The 20,105-nt window shown below is 35.4% G+C and overlaps 1 protein-coding gene across 4 annotated transcripts in view; it reads right to left on the bottom strand.

Annotated features, from left to right (window-relative positions):
- Enox1 (ecto-NOX disulfide-thiol exchanger 1) overlaps nt 1-20,105 on the bottom strand; it is a 443,331-nt gene that overhangs the window by 250,711 nt on the left and 172,515 nt on the right. For 3 of the 4 annotated variants that reach the window (XM_048800957.1, XM_048800956.1, XM_048800958.1), the window contains one exon: nt 15,618-15,760. The gene's annotated coding sequence lies outside the window, so the exon portion shown is untranslated. The remainder of the gene's footprint in view (nt 1-15,617; nt 15,761-20,105) is intronic. The other variant, XM_048800959.1, reaches the window with a different exon arrangement.

Raw genomic sequence — 20,105 nt, 5'->3', positions numbered from 1 at the left:
TATCGAGGATGATATTAAGAAATCAAGATCTGGGTGCTGAGTGTTCTTGATCCTATTGAGTTATCACTGCTCTCAGACCTTCTCACCAAAAGAGCTAAGGAATGTAATAAAAATTAGAACCACTGGAAAATTTAAATTTTAAATTTTATGTACAATATTTTTAAAAAAACAAAATCCAATAATAGATATGTAAGATTTTTATACTATAAGCTTCAAAATATTACTGAGATATATTAAAGAAGTCTCATGGCAGTAGAGAGAGAGTTTATGCATATGGATTGGAGCTCAATATTAAGATACAGATCCTCCCTAAACTGAGCCCGACTATCAATATATTCCCAGTTATAATCACACCCAGCTGATTTTTTTAGAAATGGAGAAGCTAATTATAAAATGTAAATAAGTTTCATGAGAACTAGAATATCTAAACTAATTTTGTAAAGAACAACTAAGATGGAGAGCTTAAACCATCTGACTTGAAGACTTACTATAAAGCTACAGTAATCTTACAGCATAATACTGACATGAAGAGCTGGAGAATCAATGGAGCAGAGTAGAGCCCAGAAATAGATGCACATTTATGTAGTCCTTTCATTTTTGAGAATAGCTATGAGACATTTCAGGGAAAGGAAAGTCTCTTCAACAAATAGTGCTGGAAAAATTAAAAGCCCATACAAAAAAATAATTAACCCTACTCTGATCTCACATGATAAATAAAAATTAATTCAATATGGATCATAAATCTAAACATAAAAGCTAAAACTATAAAGCTTAAGCAAGAGAACTTTTTCTTTCTTTCCTTTTTTTTTTTTTTTTTTACTTAGCAGTAGTTACTTTATTTTTGGACAACACAGAGGACAAAATCATGAAAAAAAAAAAAAAAACCTGATAAATTAGATCTCAAAATTTAAAACTTATGCTTACCAGAGAATAATAGACCAACCACATATGCTTGAAAAACATATCTGATGAAACACTGGTGATATATGTAAAGAACTCCTATACTTTAGCAATAAAATATGAATAACCAAATATATAAATGAAAAAATGATTTTAATAGGCATTTTATGAAGGAAGACATATGAATGACAATAAGAACATGAAAATAATTCCAACACCTTGTTCAAGGGAAATGAATTTTAAATCATGATAAAACATCACTACAAATCCACCAGAATGGTTAAAAAGAAAAGGACCGACCATACCAAATGCTGTTGAGAACGTGGAGCAAATAAAACTATCATAAATTGTTGGTAGGAATGTGAACAATTACACTGGAAAATTTTTGACAATTGCTTCTGAAACTTATATACCTATCTAGGATCACAATTCTACTTTTAGATGTTGACCTAACAAACAAAAGCCTATGTTCACAAAAAGACTTATGCAACAATGTTCACAGTTCATTTTTGCTAGTCAAAGCCTGGAGACAATTCATGTCTATCATTAGAAGAATGGATAATAAACAAACTGTAATAAAATGGAAAATTACTCAGCAACAAATAGAAAAGAGCTAAAAATAACTTAAGAAGCAATTAGCCCATAAAAACCATTTTGCTTTGTGAAAGACTGACACAAAAGATCTTGTAACATGTGATTCCATTTATATGAAGTTCTAGAGCAAGAACCCATTTACTCTGGGGGTGGGGGGTAGGGATTTCCTGGGACCCTTCCATAAAAGTTCATGAGGCAACTTTCCAGAGTGCTATAGATATGGGTGGCACAGGTGTACACATTTTTCAGACTCCAGATAATTCACATGTAAGAACTGTATATTGTATCATATGTAAATTTTACCTCAAAAGAAAAAAAGAATCATACATAAAATATTGAATGCTAATATGATACACATGCCAAAGAATTTAGGAGGAAATGTAATAATATTTACAACTTACTTTAAAATGTGTCCAAAAATAAGATGAATTCATGGATGGACAGAAAGATGTATCATTAAGTAAAAAAAAGAAATATGCATCATGGTAAATAAAAGTGTTCACTGTAGATTTGTGATTCAATTGTTCTGCATGGTTAAACATTTTCTTCATATAGTATGGAAAAGAAAAAAGTCCTTAAAATCTGAGCATTTTATTATTTTTTTTAAAAAGGGAAAAAAAATTAAAGAAAAAAAGGTGAAAGCTGTGGCAGCTTCATAAATTCCTAGCCATGTTTTTAAAGAGACTAAATTTCCTCATTTATAAAATAAAATAATAAATAATGTCTATTCTCCAGAATCATTAAAGGATTATACTTGTTCGTATGTGTAAAGAGAAGTTCCTGGTATAAATAAGAATTAAGTAGATGTTTTAGCTACTATTTTTAGTAAACAGAGTGAGTGCCTGTGGCTGTAAACCCACAAAAACAAAGCAATGTTTACATATTTTGTTAAAATAAAATAGTCCTATTATAAAATCAAATTTTTTTTCTGCATTTGAATGTCATTTATTAAGATCTCTAAGTGAATGAACTAGTAGAAAGGAAATATTACATTTTTAAAAACTCATAAAGCATATTTTTAGAAACGGTATTTCCTTGACTTTCATTCCAGGAAAATGCTAACACACGGCATGAAGCATGCAGGGCCCAGAAAAGAAAGCCTGCCAGATGCCGCAGCAATAAATAGAGTGGGGCCTTAGAGACAACACATGAAAGGAGAATGTGGAGCATTATGTCTCTAACACCCTTCCCATCTGGTACTTTGCCCATTGAGGTTAGGGGATTTTGGGACATTCACCTTCGTAGACCACCTTTAATTTATCTTTTACTTATTTGTTCAACAATCATTTAAATCATAGCCTACTATGAGCCAAGTTCTCTACATGTCTCCCAGGACCTCAGCAAAGTGACATTAAGGAAATTTTAGGGGAAAAAATGTTCCAAGTACAGTATAATGAAAGGTTAATACTATTTACATCCTGCCACCTCCTACTGCAATATTTATTTCAAAAATATAATTTTAGCATTTTCAGTCAGTAGATTAAGCAACAGAATATTTTCACAAATGATAGAAATTCTCAGGGAAAAAAGAGCAGAATTTCTTATGTGGATGGATTGTCTCACTTTGCTAATGAGTATAAGTGAAAATAAGATTTTGTGAATTATATATGGAATATGTAAGTGATACTGTTTTTATAAACAGATATTTTTTAATGTATGTAGAACTTGTTAACATGAAATCTATTACTTTCAGGTTGTTTCTGATGAAAAAATTACGCTCAAGAATCGAGAATCCTGAAAATTAATTGCTTCGTCCTATGACTGCTGTCCTTTGAGTTGTCTTTCTCTCTCACACACACATACCTACATGCACACACACACATGTGAATTATAAGAAACTATGATTAATGGATTTTACCCAGAATTTTTAAACAATAAATAAAATTCTTCCAAATTAAAAAGCACATTCTGTTCCCTAAGCTCATCTTTCAGTTTGGATGGGGGGTGGGTAATACCACTCTCTGCTGAAATTTAGGGTGTCATTTCTAACAGTGACGACATTGTTCAGTAAACAGTGGTATTGCATGTGAAAATTTTCAAATGAATGGAAATAGTCTCAGAATGTTTATTTGGCAAATTTTCACTTATTATGTATTTAAGTGTCATATTTGGGGAGATCTAGAAAAAAATGTTGTTTTGTGAAAATATGTATTCCCTATGACTTATAAAAAGGAACTTCCTCTCTTACCTCCAGCCACACAAACTAACTTTGTGCTCACAATAGAAGCTAAAGATAAAATTAAAGAAATGCTGGCTGCATGCCAAGTCCTGGGATACTAGGGAAGAGAAAGCTGGCTGGCAATTATTCCCTCCCCTTATCTCCCCCAGACTAGGGGTGCTGGTGTGTCTGCACTCTGTCACCTCTGAGTGGAAACACAAGCAGGTGAACCAGATGCCCTGCACATTAATGTCTTATTATTCTTCCCCTTGAGTGAAACCTTGCTGTTAAGAAGAAATAAAATGTTGCATGTAAATGAAAATAGTCACTTAGAAGTCATCTTCCAGTGTTACAATGCCAATATACCTGTACTCTTAAAACATCTTTTGAATTTAAATAGTAATGGATTTGTCAAGGTAGTATTATAGGAGACCTATGCTCAAATTAAGTTTATCTTCAGGTGAATTCACTGTTTTCTAAATGAATACAATTTGCTTAGACTTGTAAAAGGACAAACTTTTGTAGTTCTTCCTAGTGTGGATCTCCTTAGAGTAAAACTCTAAGGGGGCAATTAGGGATCATGAAGCAGGACAGGGAGGGTGTTTGTTGTTATCATGGTAGTTTCCATCAGCCCTGAGCCTACATTACTGTATGTAGTTCAGGCAGTACAACTGCCCGAGAAATGAAACATCATCTAATTCCAACAAGTATGCTCACCCTCATTCATCCAAATTAGGGAGGCTTCCCTTTAGTAATTCTGGCTCTTACACAAGCATCCTTGAGACTTTGTCATTAATTATTTATGTCTCTGTCTCAAGTATTAAGAGCACACTTGAAATTGAAGATTTTCCTAAGTTCCTAATACTTACCAGTTTTGTTTTCTGCCTAGACCTGATCATTTAATTTTGCCTTCTCAACAATTTTGAGCCTAATGCATTATCTTTAAATTTGGCATAGCTCTTTCTGTATAAAAGAATCCAAATTCATGCTTCAATTTATTCTAAATGAAGTTGCTGGTATTCTTCCCTGAATTAAGACCCACACTTTTCTGCTATTCTCCATTCCATTTCAAATTTTAATGGGTTATTTTCTCAAATTTTATTTGAAAAATTTATAATCCAACAATATGACTTTCTAAGCTATTTCAGTAGTTTAATTATTACTTTAAAAATTTATGTGGTCCCTGAAATACAAAAAGGAAAAATATGTAAAAAAATAACAGCAGGCCTAATACTAGACATCTCTCATTTCTCTGTGGCTTGACCGTGGCTGGCATCAAAACCCAGCAGCCGTATTTCAGAACCAAGAGGACAGAATGGGCTCCCCTAGGAAAGGAGAGGAAGGCAGAGTCTGGTGGTAGTTTGACCAGAGTCCAATGTAACAACTGAGAGGAAGAAAGATGGACCAGCACAAGCATTTGGTTTTCTAAAGTAAAATGAACCAGAAACAGAGCTTAGAATTTATTAGAATAAGCTACTACATTTATCGTGTATTAGTAAACATATCAAATAAGAACCCAGGGCCATCAATAAATCTATCATTATGATGGATACTGATAAGTATCATAAATTTACTGTTAAGAAAACAGCACTAATGATCTCATACTGGGAATATAGTACTAGCCTAGAACAAATTCTACTTAAAAACATATGGAGAGCTAAGACCAAAAAGCATTCCCCTGCTGATTCCACTCAGCCACACATGCCAAAGCAGCATGGTGACAGCCAGCAGAGCAGCGACAGGGAATGTGTGTCAGAATTTCTGACAGAAACCCTATTTTCTGAGGACTTATACTCAGTTACAAAAGTCTACTGCAAACTAAACTTGGCACAAAGCTTAGAAGAATTCCATCAAATGTAACAAAAATAAGGATTGAGGGGGGAAGCCCTACAAACTTGAATTAAAAAAACCCAGGTCATTGCTATGGAAGTTCTCAATACTTATTAATTAATCTTTTTATGTAAAAAATAACATTTGGACAGTGGTAAGATCATTTATAGTCCAAAAATTTCCAATATTTCAAGAGAGTAAATAATTGAAAAAAAAAAAAAGCTATAATTGGATCCAGGAAAGACTGGGTTCGTTCTAGAAATAATTGCTTTTACACTTGAATTTTGTAAGTTGTGTGTGTGTGTGTGTGTGTGTGTGTGTCTCAATGGTGGCAACTGGCTCAGCCCACAAGTGTATACAAAAAATATAACTGGCAAAAAATGTTTTAATTTCTTAGAGTGTCAAAACAACACATTTTGAAAGTAGTCTAAAATTTAAGAAATACAGCTTTTAAAATTTTAATGTAGAGAACACTTTAAAAAATCTTAAATAAGCTGTAAACCCTAAATATGCTTTAATTTCAATCTCTTGGGAATTTATGTTCTCAGTTAACTCTAGCCTTCCAATTGTTTTTAGATCTCAGTTTTCAATCACAGGTAGTCTAAGTGTTCAAGTTCTGTGTTCCAATAGATAAAACATGATTAATAAGAATTCTAAAACACCTCCAAGCCAAATGACCATGTAGCATCTACAAATATTTATTACTGTAATATCTATTAATTTTTATTATTTTGCCTACTCATTTTATCATTTGTCACATGCTAGGCAAAATGCTCCATAAAACAACTGTAAAAATCTATCAAAAGCTATATATATATATATATATAAAATAAAAATAATAAATAAAAATTAAATAATAATAATAAATATATATATATTTGAGAATTTTTGAGAGCTCCCGTTTTGTGACAGTACAAGACACTAAAATTTTTTTATAGAAGATATATCTGAAATCTTTAACAAGGTACCAAATTTTTTAAGAATGATGTACATTTTCTAATATCATTATGAAACAAAGAGATGAAAGGAAATTTTCTCTTGATCTAAGGGAAGAGAAACTGCCTCTAAAAACAAGCTGACCTCTGAGACAAGAGGTGTAGAAGAATCCACAAATATACTTCAAAAAGTGTCACTCCTGTCCACCAGCTGAGCGTCAGAAGCACAAGGCTGGAAATAACCCCCTTTTCTTCTTTTACTCTCTCTCATTTGTCTTTGCTCTGTTTTCTTTGTCACTGTTCACTCTTCAGACACACACAATTATACTTGATTGAGATGGAACTGGTAAAGCCACATTAGAAACTACTCATAAAAAAGTCAATAGAAAAGAAAAGATACATCTAACAGTAACAAAGAAACAAAGCAGAAACTTTTGTGGACCAGAAGGAAATAAAAGGTTTTGTGGCAGAATATAAAGAAGGGTATTTCCCAGGTGCCTATTCTATGTAGCTAGAAAACAGAAGTGCCATATAGTAAAATCATACATCTACTGCAAAAATGAGATGGGTGCAGACAGGTAATTATCCAGAACAAGGAAAAGACTGGTAAATACTCTGTTTTTAGAGGATGGCCATAGAGGAATTCATTTGTGAAAAACTATTGAACAATTAACTGTTTTGAAAGAAATGGATATTCATATATTAACAGAAATAATTCTAAAAACAATAGTGTTATTTAAAAAAAAAACAAGTCACAGAGGGTATGAACAGATTCAGTGTGCTGCCATTTATGTAACTTAAAAAATATTATATTATGGCTTAGAGATTAGGTGTATCCCAAAAGCTTATGTGTGAGATTGTGAAATGATTAGATTATGAGAGGTATAATCTAATCAGTGGATTAATCCACTGGTATGATTACTGAAAAGTAACAATAGGCAGGTAGGGCGTGACTAGGGAGACAGGTCACTAGAGGTGTGCCTTTGGGGTTTGTGTTTTATCCCTGTGAGCAGAGCTCTCTCTCTCTGCTTCATCATGGCCATATTCTGAGCTGCTTGCCTCTACTGTGCCCTTCCATCATGATGTCCTGTCTCCCCTGGGACCCAGTGCTGTGAGTTGGTTGACTCATGGACTGAACTACTGAAACCATGAGTCAAAATAAACTTTTCCTCCTCTAAGATGCTCCTGTCAGGACTTTTGGACACAGAGATGATATAGCTAATTAAACAGTGCATGTGTGTGTATATGTATAGACACAGACACATCGATTCATCAATTATATATGTATATATATATACACACATATATACATACACATATAATATTGAATTGTTATGACTTAATAAGAGGTGCCTCACAAAAGCTCATGTGTGATAAACAGTTCAGAGTGAAATGAGGGGGTTATGAGAATTTTTAATCTAATCAGTGCATTAATTGCCTAATAGAGATTAAGTAGATGAGAACTCTATGTAGGAAGGGTGTGGCTGAAGGAGGTGGGTCACTGAGAGCATGCCTTTGGGGTTTCTATTTTGTCCTTGGTGAGAGGAAACTCTCTCTCTCTCTACTTCCTAGTTCCACGTCCTGAGCTGCTTTCCTCTACCATACCCTTCTGCCATGATGGTCTGCCTCATTTCAGGCCCAGAGCAATGGAGTCAGCTATCTATGGACTGAGACCTCTGAAATCGTAAGCCCCCCAATAGACTTTTATTTCTCTAATTGTTCTTGTCAAATCATTTGATCACAGCAGGAAACAAACACTGACTAAAACAGGAATAATATACAACAATCTTATTGTGGTGATATTACCTTTGGGGAGACAGGAGTGGAAAGAATAGTGATTTACTTTTTATATGTAAAAAACAGGGATATGCTGGAAATACAGTAGTGCCAACATTTTAAGATATGGGGGTAGACACATTGGCTTTATTCTTCTCTGTAGTCTTATACTACTTCATAATAAAAATGAATACTTTTTAAAAATTGTGTGTAAAAGAAAAAATTTGTAGAAATTCAGACAATTTGAAGGAACTATTCCTATAAGTCTAATTTTCTTATTTCTGAGCCAGGAATGTACAAGGCTGATTATTCTCTATATTCAGAAAGAGGAACAATGAAGAGTTGAAGTAAAGAAAAGCTGTCCTTGAGATGAGAAGTCAGTGGCAAATGGATGGTCATTTCTAAATGAAGTGTACTAGGTGAACATACTTGTATTGCATTCTCTCACTGTGGAAGAGTGTTTCACTTCATACACTATTCATGTGAGTCCCTCCTTTTTTTCCTTTCAGGGCATGACTATAAGGTTTAAGGGCCACAGTTAATGGATGACACAGTTTCATTGCTTCTACATATGTACAGAGTCTGGATTTTGGAATAACAATTTGCACACTTTTAGGCATTGATTAGCTCTGCAAGACTGACAACTGACTTTAACGTCCCCTGCAAAGACTCTCTTTTCTTTCAAAATTGCAATAACCTCTTCTAATGTAATTCCCAAGGAGTTCATTCATGTAGGACTATGGGCTCCAGCAGGAAAGGGACCTACAAACATTTTATTAACTTTGGATCATATTTAATTCCAAGAATTAATAGTGAGAATCCAAAGAGCATTCAAAAAAAAAAAAAGTCATGATGGAAAATAAGCCTGCAACATTTCACAGTGTGGCAAGAGTCACTTGAGATATATTGTTAAGCATGAGGGATGAAAATATATCATGGACACAAGTGGTATTACACAGCATGCATTTTTCTGAAAAAGCAGACTTCCTTCATGAGGATTAGATATACACCCACGATAAGATGGCATATTGATCTATAATTTTCAATATTACATCCCTGTATTTTTTATTATATGCTATTTTTCAACTACTAGAGGAACGTGTTCTCATAAAGCTAATATTTATTCTTCCATGTTTATAGAGCTAGTAGTGCATTGCAGGAAATGAGAAACTCTGAGAAGCCAAATATAACTTGGAATCGTAGGCATAAAAGAAGACAGGATAGGAAAACCACTGTTTTAACAACCTGAGTCAGGAACTTAGTCATGGAGCTTTAAATAATTAAATAACACAAGATAATAGAAGTCCTTTGATAGTATTTTTTCTCTTTACACAAATATAGCCTTTTAGACATGATAAATTTCATCAGGGAGGACTCCTCATTTTATTAGAAAGTAAAGAATATGCCTCTTCTGTCCAGTTCTCATTTTCATCCCTGAACTTGCCTTTTATTCCTGGAAGCTAAGGCAGACACTAAGTGTTATCCTACCATAAAAATGATGTGCCCCTATTTAGATCTGTATCCTTAAGTCATGAATTCTTATTTAGTAACCTCTGGACTAGGGAATTCAATGATTTCTTACATTAAACCCAAAGAAAACAGCAGTGAATGAGAATTAGTTTTTCCTTGGAGAGGCTGTTCCCATATTATGATAACAGTCTAATGTGATCAGAACTTTAACAAAGCTTTAGAGGGAGAAATTTCCCAATGATCAATTGTTTCTTAGTCCTCTCCTTTTAATTGATAACTTTATTTGATCTCTTGGAAGAATCAGGAGGAACAGAAGTTGTCGTTTGGGCACACTATGCAAGCATGACGAACGAAAGGGGGTAACAGGTGAGTGGAGACAGCAGGTGGCTGAGGCAGCAGGTGTTGGGCCTGAAGGGAGGGAAAGGGAGCTGAGCCGGAATCCGGAATCCCTTGGCCTTCTCACATCAGCATCTTTGAATGTCTGAGAAGGGTTATGCCCTGGAGTAGACTGTCAAAACTAGGACACGTGGTAGAAAGAGAGTGAAAAAATACTTCATTATTTCTCCTTTTCTTGGTCTTCTCTCAAATATCATATTTTCTACATCCTCCTCTTGCTCTTAGTAACTGACCTGCTATCAGTCCCACCATTTCTCCTGAGGCCCAGGCCCAGTGGTGTCCCTCCATCCCAGAGCTATTCTCTTTCTGACATTTTCCTGAATAACACCAAATAAATATCATCATATCATATCATCATCCCGTCATCCATGTTCTTGCATCAAAAATGGTCAAACCAGAATTCCTTGTCCTCTAAAAGAGTATCCACATATGTATGATGGTGTGTTTCTCAACACTGGAAAGAGTGATGTTACCTCGGAGTTAAAGTATGACAGGTGGAGAAAGAATTTTATCCACAGTTAAAGAGGAGTGTCTGGGCCCAATTCCACCCTGAACTCAACTCCATCAATTTCAGTACCATCAACTTCAAGTGAGGACTTTGTAGTTGGGGAGTTGCAGACCTCCTCCAGAGGTACATTGGAAAATAGGTCTGAATTGGATTATCACGATGACTGGGGTATGGAGGAGCTGTTGGCTTGTAGTTCCTGAGAACCAAGATTATTAAAAATTTCAAACTGCATGGTGCAGCCTTGTATTACAAAGAACTGTCCTACTTGAGATGCGCATTTGGCCTCAATTGAGAAACACCAATAGATAATTTTTAATATTCCTTCAACCCATCTGATATCTTAAAGTTAAGTGAAATGTAAAGAATGTAAGAGTATTAGAAAAGAACTATAAAGGTCAGTAAAATTCTAAATTACATAATTTTATAGGAAAAGGTTTTTTTGTTTGTTTGCTTGTTTGTTTTTAAATGGACTTGTCTCTACCAAAGAGGAAAAATGACAATTTGAAAATTGAAATGCTGATGATATGGAGGAAATCTGATGAAAAATTTTGTCTATAGAAGAAAAAATAAATTAACACAATAACGGATCAGGAAATAGCCAGGCGTGGTGGCACACACCTGTAATCCCACCTACTTGGGAGACTGTGGCAGGAGCTTCCTGAGTTTGAGGCCAAACTGGACAACATAGTGAGACCTTGTCTCAAAATAAAAATTAAAAAGAGCTAAGGATGTAGCTCAGTAGTACAGTGACTGTGCATTCAATTACCAGTATCACCAAATAAATAAAATAAAAAATGAAAGAAGACATTACAACTGACAACACAGACATAAAAAGAATCAAAAGAGACCACAATGAACAGTAAAATACCAAAAAATTTGTATAACATAAATAAAATAGAAATATATAACCTAACAAGATCAAATCTAGAAATAGAAAGCCTGAACAGACCTATAACTAGAAAAGAGACTGAATTCATAATCAAAAACCTACCAATGAAGAAAAGCTTTAGATCAGATTTAGTTTTACTGGAAAATTCTACCAAACACTTAGAGAAGAATTAACTTTTCAAAAAATTGAAGAAGATTTAACACTTCCAAACTTATATGAGGCCAGTATAACCAGAGGTCCAAGCCAGACATAACAAACAGGTAAAGAAAAATCAGGCCAGTAGTTCTGATGAATTCAACTACAAAAATCCTCAAGGATGTTAGCTGACCAAAGGATGCTAGTGGACATATTCAATGACACAATAATAGCATCATATGCCAAAAGCAAGTGGGAGTTATCCCTGGGATGCAAGGATGGTTCAAGACACAAAAACCATTCAATAAAACACACCATATGAACCAAAAAGAAAAAACTTAAAATCACAAGAGCATTTCAACAGATGCAGAAAAGTACTTGACAAAATTTTAGCACTCTTTCATGATTAAAAAAAAATCAGCAAATTAGATACAGGAGGAGATTATCTCAACATAATAAAAGTAATATATAAGAAACTCAGAGCAGATACCATACTAAATCGTGAAAATCTAAATATTTCCTTCTAAGATCAAAAACAAGGCAAGGTTGTCACTCTCACATCTTCTACTCAACATATTATTGGAAGTCTTTGTCAGAAAAATTAGGCAAAAAAAAAAAGAAATGAAAACATAAAAATTGGAAAGGAAGTACCAAAATAATTTCTTTTTCGTAATGATTTAATCTTATATGCAGATATATCTAGAGATTCCATGTAATAATAATAAAGATAACTGTTAGAATAAATTCAGCAAATTTTCAGATAAAAATTTAGTTGTATTTCAATATACTAACAACAATCAGTCTGAAAAGGGTATTAAGAAAACAAGTCCATTCACCATAATGTAAAAGAAAATAGTTCAGAATAAACAACCAAAAATGGCAAAATATTTATATATTAAAAACTATAAAAATTGCTAACAACAACAATAAAACCAAAGAATACACAAATAAATGAAAAGACCTCTCATGTTCTTGGACTGAAAGACTTAACATTGCTAAGATGGCTAAAATGTCCATATAACCAAAGTGATCCATAGATTCAATGCAATCTTTACCAAACCCCCAATGGCATTTTTCACAGAAACAGAGAAACAATAACAATTCTAAAATTGAGAAAAAATAACTATACTAGAAGCCTCATACTTCCTGTCTTTAAAATATACTACAAAGCTATAGTAATCAAGATAATATAGTACTAACCTAGAGGCATCCATATAGATCAACAGAATAGAACAGAGAGTCCAGAAATCAACCCATGCATATTCAATCAAATGATTTTTGCAAGGGTTCCAAGACCGCACAGTAAGGTAAGCACAGTCTCTTCAACACATTGTGCTGGGAAAAATAGTAATCCATAGGCAAAGGAATGAAATGAGCTATTATCTTACATCATACATGAAAACCAACCCAAAATTAATCACAGTTACACATAAGACCCAAGACAACAAAACTACTAGTGGAAAACATGAAAAAAGTTCTGTAGCATTGTTTATGGCTATGATTTCTTAGATATGACACCAAAAATGTAGGTGACTAAAGCAAATAGAGAACTGGGATTACATCAAACTAAAAAGCTTTTAGCTGGGTACAGTGGTGTACACCTGTTATCCCAGCAGCTCAGAAGGCTGAGGTAGGAGAATCGCTAGTTCAAAGCCAGGTTCATCAACTTAGCAAGGCCCTGTCTCTAAACAAAATATGAAAATTCACTGAAGATTTGGCTCAGTGGTTAAGTGGCCCTGGGTTCAATACCTGGTACCAAAAAAAAAAAGCTAAAAAGCTTTTGTGCAGCAAAGAAAATAATCAACAGAGTGAAAGACAACTTACAAAATGGAAGAAAATACTTGCTAACAATATATGTGATGTGGGGTTAATATCTAAAAAAATCAAAGGAACTGCTACAATTTAATAGCAAAAACACAAATAATGTAATTAAAAGTTGAACAAGGAACTTGAATAGACATTTCTCCCAAGAAAACATCCAAATGTTCAACAGATATATAAAATGATGTTCAGCATCATCAATCATTAGAGAAATGCAAATCAAAACTAAAATGAGCCTGTCAGGATGACTATTATCAAAATAACAAGAACCAGAGAAAATGAAATCCTTGTACACTGTTGGTGTGAACAATACGGTGCAGCATTGAAGACAACAGTATGGAGATTCTTCCAAAAACTTAAAATAGAATTGATAGATGATCCAGCAATCCCACTCGGTATATATCCAAAAAAATTTAAAAGACCTTGTAGAAATACTTGCATACCATATTCATTAAGGCATATTTGCCACAGTCAATTTCACCCCTGTGCACAATCTAAATGTCTATCAACAGAAGAATAAAGAGAATGTGACATATACCTAGAAAGGAATATTATTCAGACTTAGAAAGAAAATCTTGAGTATGTGACAATATGGATGAACTGAGGTCATTAGGCTAAGTGATGCAATCTAGTTACAAAAGGACAAACTGTATGATTCCACTCATATAAGTATCTAAAGTGATAAAACTTACACAAGAACAAAGTAGAAAAGCAGTTGCCCAGGAATGGAGTTAGGAGATATGGTGTTCAACAGGTATAAAGTTTCAGTCGAGCAACATTAAAAAAGTAATAAGGATTTACTTTATTACAACATGCATATAATTTAAAATGCACTTAAAATTTTGTTAGAGGGTAGATTTCATGTTGTATGTGTGTGTTTACCACAATTTAAAAGAAAAGAATACTAGATCCCTGGGTATGAAAATTTAAAAACCAATAGGCTCTTCTAGGTTTCAGATAGTTTAAGCAGAATCTTGCTTGTAGACTAGGCAGGAACATTTGGGTAACTTCTCAATTCCTTTCCAGTGCTTCTGTTTCCATGGATACAGTTATTAGGTTCCAACAGACTGTACATCCTACCACACTGACAGACTGGAGGGTGGAAGATAGGGGCACAATTTCCCATCCGCCAGCTCCCTCAATAAATACCAGCCTCCTCCCTCTTCAGTGTGAGCTAATCATGAAGCCCAACAGTGAGGGTGCACTGGGAAAACTGGAATATAGCTCACTGTTGCAGTAAAATCAGCTTTGATTTCTCAGTAGAAATAAAAGAAATAAAATAGTAAAACACAGTAAAGTTCCATTAGGGGGAAAACATTTGTCACCTTGAACAGAATAAAAGTCCCACCAAATGAAATCAATGCCTTTGGGAAGAGACGTGTCATAGTGCTAGAAAGTACTATGATCCTTCTCATTTGCTCTACATTTAGTTTCCATTCACTCAAGCACCAGACTTCACCCTATACCCTGTTTCTTTCTCCGGCTATGAAAGATGCATGAACTGAATTTAGCCTTTGGTTAGGTCTTTGTCAGAAAGTATCTTCAAAATGGAAGTGTTTTATCTCAATGGCTAACATAAACTTCCAAATGAAAGGTTTGTTTCACTAGCAAGCTTTTCCTTGTGTAAGCAACATACCGTTAATTTTTCAAACTTTTAATATACATACATATACAGACACACACAAATCCTAAACAAACCCTATTCTATAATTCATGAAACTAAGATGAATATTTCCTGGTAGCACTGAGATTTTGTAATTTGAAAAGTGTAAAAATAACAATAATAATAATTGATATTGATAAATGCAGTTTTAGTTTTTGATGTCTCAAAATATAAATTTTTAACAAGGTATTAATTATTTCAAAGTACTTAAAAGCTGATATAGGCACTTTACATAAAACTTACTGGCTATTCAGTTTAAATTTATGAACCTAAAATTAAAATGTGTTTTCAATTAATGTGGAGTATATTTCATGTCTGTTACTCTTGTAGCATCCCACAGAGTATACAATACGTATGAAAAGTAGTATAGCCTATTTCTTTTCATTTATATCCATCTCTCAATGAAATCAAAGGATTACAATTTGTGCATTTCTATTTGCATAGTTCTTATTAAAATGGAACATGACTACTATGCATTTTAAAAGTATCCCTTAAAATGAACAATATCTTCAGTAAGAACAATGGAAAAAAATAATACAAACCTTAAAACTGCCAGCAGATCAGACGACAAATGTGTTCTTCCGGGCTTTACTGAAACAATGTATTCATAAAAGTCTTTCCAATGAAAGTTGTTCAAGAAAAAAGTCCCATGGAAGACAGAATGACTCTGGCATGCCAGAAACTTCTGGAAGAAAAAAAAAATACACCATTAGGGAATGTTCAAAGTACCATTACTGTGAGTTCCATCCCTGGTAGTGAGGAAGTACTATATTAGCACCTGCAGGAATTATCAGCATGATATTATTAATTTTTACTAATTGTGTATCCCAAAACTTTTTATTCACAAATGGCAAGGTGGGATATTGCCTTTCGTCACTGTATTCAGAGACAGCCAAAAGTCAGCAGTATTTTGTAACTAAGTACATGTCTGCATTTTCCCTTAATTAGCAGGCGGGGGTTGGAAAACTGTGGACAGGTCTGAGCACAGAGGCAGCAAGGCTCATTCCCCAGTGCCTACCAAGGGTGAGGCTCTGTGCCAGGGGCTTCAGACATGGAGGATCTTTGACCTCTGAAACAGCCCTGCAACTGGCTCATTTTAGAGATGAGATAACCTACACACAGATTGCTGAGCTCAAACCTTAGTAGACTGTCCACTAAAGCCTAGAAACCTAGAAGCCTATATCTTTCCCTCACTGAACTCTGTAGCCTATTGGATTTAGAAAAATATTTCACAAACAGAATTGACAAGAGGATACATAATGCCACCACAATACACTAAATTAATTCAAACATTACTAAATTAATTATGAAATTATCTTTTCTAATCTGTTCTAATTACATGTTAAATTTTGTCTTCTTTGGTCAAGCCTACAGAAATTCATCCAGCTTTAAGTGACGCACCCTTTCTTCCACAGACGGTGCTCCTTGGAAATGGAGTCCCTAGTGTGAGGGTGCTGATTCTGTGTGCTGCTACATCAAGGAGACAGCCCAAACTGCCCATCTTCCTCTGGCCCCTTCTCATGACTCACAGTTCCTTTGCTGTCATGGTACAAGGGAGCTGTCATGGTTTTTCTGATGCAATTAAGAACCAAACCCACATCCTCCCTGGATGTCCCTGAGTATTTTGACTATCTCCCTGTGGCTACATTCATCTCAATAGCTAAGGGTGACTGAACAAGGCTTGGCAGGCTTTCTCTGGATTTCTATTCTGATTTTTAGTCAATTATCTACATGTTTCTCATAGATCCAGTGCCAACTCAGAGAGCCCTACAGCTTACCCTCTGCCAGTTGTCCTAGTACCCACTCTTACAAGAGTTTCAAGGTCAGTACCCACCAACTAAACAATTCAAAATTTCCCTCCAAGTGCCAGCTTTTAAAGCCACGGACTTCTGTCTGAGTTTTAGAACTTTTAGCTTATTTCCACATTGTACTTGTGAAGCCTCAGAAAGGCTAGAAAATGATGGGGCCAGGAGGTCACACATTAACTTTTCAAAATTTTATTTTTGTCAACTTGAGCTTACGTCTTGAATAAACAAACAGGGGGAAATGATTGACAGTATTTTCAAGTTCTGCAGAACTGAAGCCTGGGAGTGTTACATGGGGCAAAAAAGAAAAAAGAACAGTGAAAAAGCTAGATCTTCTTTGCATGAAAGAAGGAAGAAGAGCTGGGGGAGGGCAGTTTGGAACACAGAATCCAACCTAAGTGACAGGAATAAAAAACAAATGGAAACTCCTCTTCAAACCTCATATACTAACATTCTTTTTTCCTCATACCTCTCCAAAATGAAACTTTCAGGTTGTATTCCTAAACCAGCATGCCTGTTTGCCAGAATGTCCCACTTCAATTTTCAAGTATTCACTCAGCTATTATTCATTGAATATTTATGAGTCAATCAACAATTTGGAAAATTCTAGAAACACTGAAATGCACAAGATTGTCTTTGTATACCTCACCCCCTAAGCAACGGACTGCCCTTGTAGAAGCATAAACTATAAACATCAAAAACAATAAGAAGGCTGTGCTAATAAATTCAAGAACGGGCCTGAAGCCAGGCTGGCTGGGGTTCTCCTGCTTCATCACTTACAGCCTTGGCCATGATACCCTCTTACCTCAGCTTCCTCACTGTGTGATACACTTGGAAGATTAAGTAAGGTAATCCATATGAACTGTTTGGTGCACTAAGGGGCACAAAGTAGGAACTCAGTGGATGCTAGAAAATATAAGTAGTTCTGCTGCGTAACAGCATGACAACATCAGCTGGGGTAGGAGCTGCTCTGAGCTTCAGAGAAGCTGGCGATGTGCTCTGCTGGGGATGTAGGGAATTGAGAATGCTTCAGGGAGGAAAGCAGCATTTAAGATAAACTATTACTAAATAAATATGACAAGTCTTTTCACATGATAAGGCTCTTCAGAAGTCCTCTGATGATAATTCAAAAGTCAGAAAATTAGGCATCCTACAGAAACAGTAGACTCAGGAACTTTGACGATGTTTTCTAATATTTGGCATGAAAGTAGATATTTACCATAACAACAAAGCCAAGGAATAATACAAAGGAGAAAATCTATGTATTGCTACTAACAAAGGTACAATATCCCATAGGATCCTGTTCTATTCAACGGTAATCCAAAATGACACCAGGGCTTTTAATGGAACTTGGCAAGCTCTAGACATACCATTTTTAAACCTAGCCTCAAATTTAAATCACAGGGCTTGCGACTTAAATCTCCAATGTGACCTTTACTGGGTATTGTTCAAGAAAACATGTCTGTTACTGTGGAGAGAAACCACACGCCCTTTCACTCTGGAAAGTATAATGAAAGATGTACTGTATTGTTAAAGCACAGAGTGGCAAAATGATTGTTGCTGTGATTCTCCAGGAGCAGCAAAAACAGACTCTATTTGATTTTATATCCCTCATTCAGAAACGTTGTCTTATCGCATTAATGGCCATTCCTATTCCTCCCATATTCTGGACTTTAATTCAAAAGAAGCTTGGCAGGAATCTCCTCACTTATAGATTTAAAATATAATCCCTCTGAATATATCCTTTTTCTAAGGGTGTACTGAGCCACCACTTTGTCCTTGCCAGGCTCTTACAATAATTGAACTAAACAGAAGACCAAGAAGCACACAGTAGCTTGACTTCTCCCCCACCCTCTAGCTTCTAGCTCAGGGCCATCTTCTCCATGAGAGTTTATGGTTCAAACGTGTCCCTTACCAATGCAATAGTATTAAGAGATGGGCCTTCAGGAGGTGACTGGACATGAGGGCTCCCTCCTTGCTAACAGGGTTAAGGCCCTTATAAAAAAGTCTTCACCTGCATCCTGATAGCCTCTTCTTCTGCCTGTGAGGATATAGCATTTCTCCTCTCAGAAGGAACCATCTTGTAAGCAGAGGGCAGCCCTCACTAGAAAACCAAGCCTGCTGATGTCTTGACCTTGGAATTCCCTACCTCCCAAACTGTGAGAAAATAAATCTCTATTCCTCATAAATTACCCACTCTATTTTGTTACAGTCGTATCAAATCAACAAAGATCGAAAATGGGTAACAGAGGGGTGAGGTGTTGTTATGATAAAGACATTACTGTAGAAGCAGTTTTGGAATTTGGTGATAAATAAGAGACCAGGAGAGGTCTGAAGTGAATACTGAGAAAGGCCTATATCATCACTGTGAATAAAACATTCAGGGCAAGTCTAGTGAAGAGAAGAGTAGAAGGGAAAGCCTCAGCCTATTTAGTAATTATCCATGTAGCCATAATGAGAATTCTAGTAGAAATATGGATAGTAAAGACCCTTCTGATGAGGTCTCAGATGATAATGAGGAACAAGGGATAATGAGGAACTGTAGGAAGGTCCATCCTTGTTGTAAAGCAGCAAAGTATTTGATCAAATTAGGCCTGCCCCAGGACTCTAAGGAAGGCAGAACTCTAGAGCAATTAACTCGGATATTCCATGGAAGAAATCTCTAAGCAGCAAAGCATTCAGGGGGCTAATGGCTTCTCTTAAATGTGAGAAGAGGGAAACAATTTAAAGATGGAATTTGTAATTAAAAGAGAAGTAGAATGTAAAATTTGGAAAATTCACAGCCTGTCATGTGAAGGATTTAAAAAGTACCTTTAAGAGAACAAACCTAGCTGGGTGCAATGGCACACACCTGTAATCCCAGTGGCTTGGGAGGCTGAGGCAAGAGGATCGTGAGTTCAAAGCCAGCCTCAGCAAAAGGGAGGTGCTAAGCCACTCTTGAGACCCTGTCTTTAAAAAAGACATGCATAATTAGGGCTGGGGATGAGGCTCAGTGGTCAAGTGCCCCTGTGTTCAATCCTGGGTACACCCCCGTCCCCCAAAAAGAGAACAAATCAAGAGTGTGACCAAGTGGTCCTTCAATAAAAGACTAATATGAACAGAAGGAAGCCTGGTGCTATTCATCAAAACATGGGAGAATGACCTCAAAGGCATTTCAGACAACTTCAAGCCTGCCATGCCCAGTGCAAGCCCAGTGGGCCTCAGTTTGAAAGACATCTTCAGTCT

The sequence above is a fragment of the Marmota marmota genome, unplaced genomic scaffold, assembly GCF_001458135.2.
Source record: "Marmota marmota marmota unplaced genomic scaffold, marMar, whole genome shotgun sequence".
Taxonomy (NCBI): Eukaryota; Metazoa; Chordata; class Mammalia; order Rodentia; family Sciuridae; genus Marmota; species Marmota marmota.
This window is presented reverse-complemented; position numbering and strand designations above follow the sequence as displayed.